We start from the raw sequence: 2,986 nt of genomic DNA on the forward strand, positions 1-2,986 counted from the left end.
CTCTGTGTAGTCCTGGCTGTCCTAGAATTCACTCTGTAGACCAGGCTGGCCTCGAACTCAGAAATCCACCTGCCTCTGCCTCCCAAGTGCTGGGATTAAAGGCGTGCACCACCACCACCCGAACACCTAATTTTTTTTAAACAGGTTTTCCTCACTGAGCCTCAAGCTCGACTAGCTGGCCAGCGAGTTCCCAGAATCCTATGGTCTCTACCTCCCCACAGGGCCATTCAGGGCTAGAGCCGTAGGCTTATGTCCCCACACTCAGTCTGTTAGGAAATCCAAACCCTGGTCCCCACGCTTACAAGACAGTCGCTTCCCTCACGGAGCCAGCTCCCCAGCTCCTCTTTTAGGGATGATTAAGGAAGCGATGATCTGACACACGTTGCGACACACCTTCATGCATTGCATAATGGGGACTAAACTGCTGTGCCTAGTACACTTGCCACTGAAGAATGTGACACTTGGTTTGCTGCAGCAGATGCTGTCAGTCTGTGCTCTACACACCTTGGCCGTTTCCATTTCTATAGGCAGAGCCCGGAATTCCTATTTTTGTTTTCTTAAGATTTTATTTATTTTTACTTTATTCACATGGGTGTTTTGGCAGCCTATGTGAGTATGTACCATATGCATGCATGATGCCCACCGAGATAAAGAGAGAGCACTGGGTGCCCTGGAACTGGAGTTTCAGACCATTGTGAGCCATCATGTGGGTGTTTGGCCTGGAACCCAGTCCTTTGATAGAACAGCCACTAATCTTAACCCCTAAACCAATTCTCCAGGTCCTAGAGTCCTGAATTCTATTATTTCTGGCCCCTGGATTACAGAGAAAGCCAAAATTACCAGGTAGGTAACATCTCCCAAGACTAATCTTCAAACTAGTAACTAAAAACAATTGTTAATAGTCCCTTAACCCTACACTAGGGGAAATTCTTTTTTAAAAAATTATTTATTTGTTTTATGTATATGGGTACACTGTCTTCAGATACACCAGAAGAGGGCATTAGATCCAACTACAGATAGGTGTAAGCTACCATATGATTGCTGGGAATTGAACTCATGACCTTTAGAAGAGCAACCAGTGCTCTTAACTGCTGAGCCATCTCTCCTGCCCTAGGGTAAACTCTAAGAGCTATGGTTCACAAACTTTGTAAGACTTCTCCAGTGGAAATGTCTGTAAGTTACCTACCCTGGTTATTTGCTTAACAGTATTACCTTTATGAGATATAACTCAGAGTTCTCAGAAATGCACAGGTGTAAACATCTGTTTGAAGAGGAAAAAAATCTCAAATATCAATTCAATGAACTAAACTTCTGCCTGAAGTTAGCAAAGGGGGCCAGAGAAATGGTTCGTGGTTAAGAACACAAACAGGACCTGAGTTTGGTTCTCAGCACTCACGTCAAGTGGCTGCCTATTGCCTGTAACTCCAATTCCAGGGCACAAAATGCTCTTTTCAGCCTCATTAGGCAATAAAATCACATTCAGAAACCCATATATAGAAACACACACACACACACTTTTTTTAAATTACAAAATCAAACCCAGTGTAAAGTCACATGCATTTAGGAATCAGAAGCAAGTGGATCTCTGCGAGTTTGAAGCCAGGCAGGTCTGCATTGCTAGTTCCAGGCCATCTGTGTTTTGAGACACAGCTTTTTGCACTGTGTCTCAAAAAGACTATCAAATAAGACATTTGAATATTTTTATTTTTTAATTAAAATATCATTACATCAGCCTCCCTTTAGTTTCCTCTTTCTACCCTTTCCATAAATCCCCTCTCTGCTCCCTCTCAAATTCATGGCTTCTTTCTTGTTATTATTCTATATGTATAAATGCATAGATGTATGACTATAAGCTTGGGAATCCATTTAGTGTTGCTCATACACATGGGAATGATTTAGAGGGTGACCACTTAGAACTGACTAACAAATTAGGGGCTCATCCATGAGGGTAACTAAGTCCCCCTCCGACAGCAGTCTTTAGCTAGTCTCTGTCTAGGGTGAGACCCCATGGAATTTTCCTCATTTCACAATACCTTCTTCATTGGTATTGTTAGTGTTCGGGTCCTATTTAGACAGCCATAATGTTGAAGTATAGCAGGTAACGCTTCCCTGTCATTTCCAGAAGACCTGATTCCACAGCAGCAGTCTTCCTGTTTCTCTGGCTCTTATTATCTTTTTGCCCTCTCTTCCCAAATGTTCCTTGAGCCTTTTTTTTTTGTTTGTTTGAGAAAGAAACTAGAAATAATAATAATAATAATAATAATAATAATAATAATGAATCCATGACAGGTGTGGTAGTATACAGCTATAATCCCACCACTTGACCAGTGAAGGTAGGAGAATCAGGCATCCTCATACTGAGTTTGAGGCCTCCCTGGGCTACAGGAGATCTAAAAGACCGAGGAGGGTCAGGAAGAGGGAAGGGGGAGAGGAAACTGGAAAACAAAACAGCACATTAAATCCAAAACTATATAGAAACACATATGAATGAGACTAGGAAAACAATATTTAGAAATGATCAGTAAAACTGGAAAACCATTTACTTTGAAGAAAAAAGAACTACCAGGCTGGGGAATGGAAGAGAAATCGTAAGTACCAACCTTTGAGAAATTAAAAGCAGTTGAAGGGGCTACCATGAACAAATGTGTAACAACCAGGCAGACAACGTTCATGACCTCTCTTGCTTTCAAAAACTATAAGGTAGTTAATTGTTCAGTGCAAAAGTGGGATTACTCAGGATGGTAAGATAGCTCAGTGGTTAAGAGCACTGACTGCTCTTCCAGAGGACCTGAGTTCAGTTCCCAGCAACCGGTTACATGGTGGCTCACAGCCATCTATAATGAGATCTGATGTCCTGTTCTGGTGTGTCTGAAGACAGCAACCCTGTACTCATACATAAAATAAATAAATCTTTTTTAACAAGTGGAATTACTCTATGACTGAGCAACTCCATAAAGACTGAGATATGCACAGGCAAGAATGTGCA

This window comes from Grammomys surdaster, unplaced genomic scaffold (assembly GCF_004785775.1).
Source record: "Grammomys surdaster isolate TR1022 unplaced genomic scaffold, NIH_TR_1.0 126531, whole genome shotgun sequence".
Taxonomy (NCBI): domain Eukaryota; kingdom Metazoa; phylum Chordata; class Mammalia; order Rodentia; family Muridae; genus Grammomys; species Grammomys surdaster.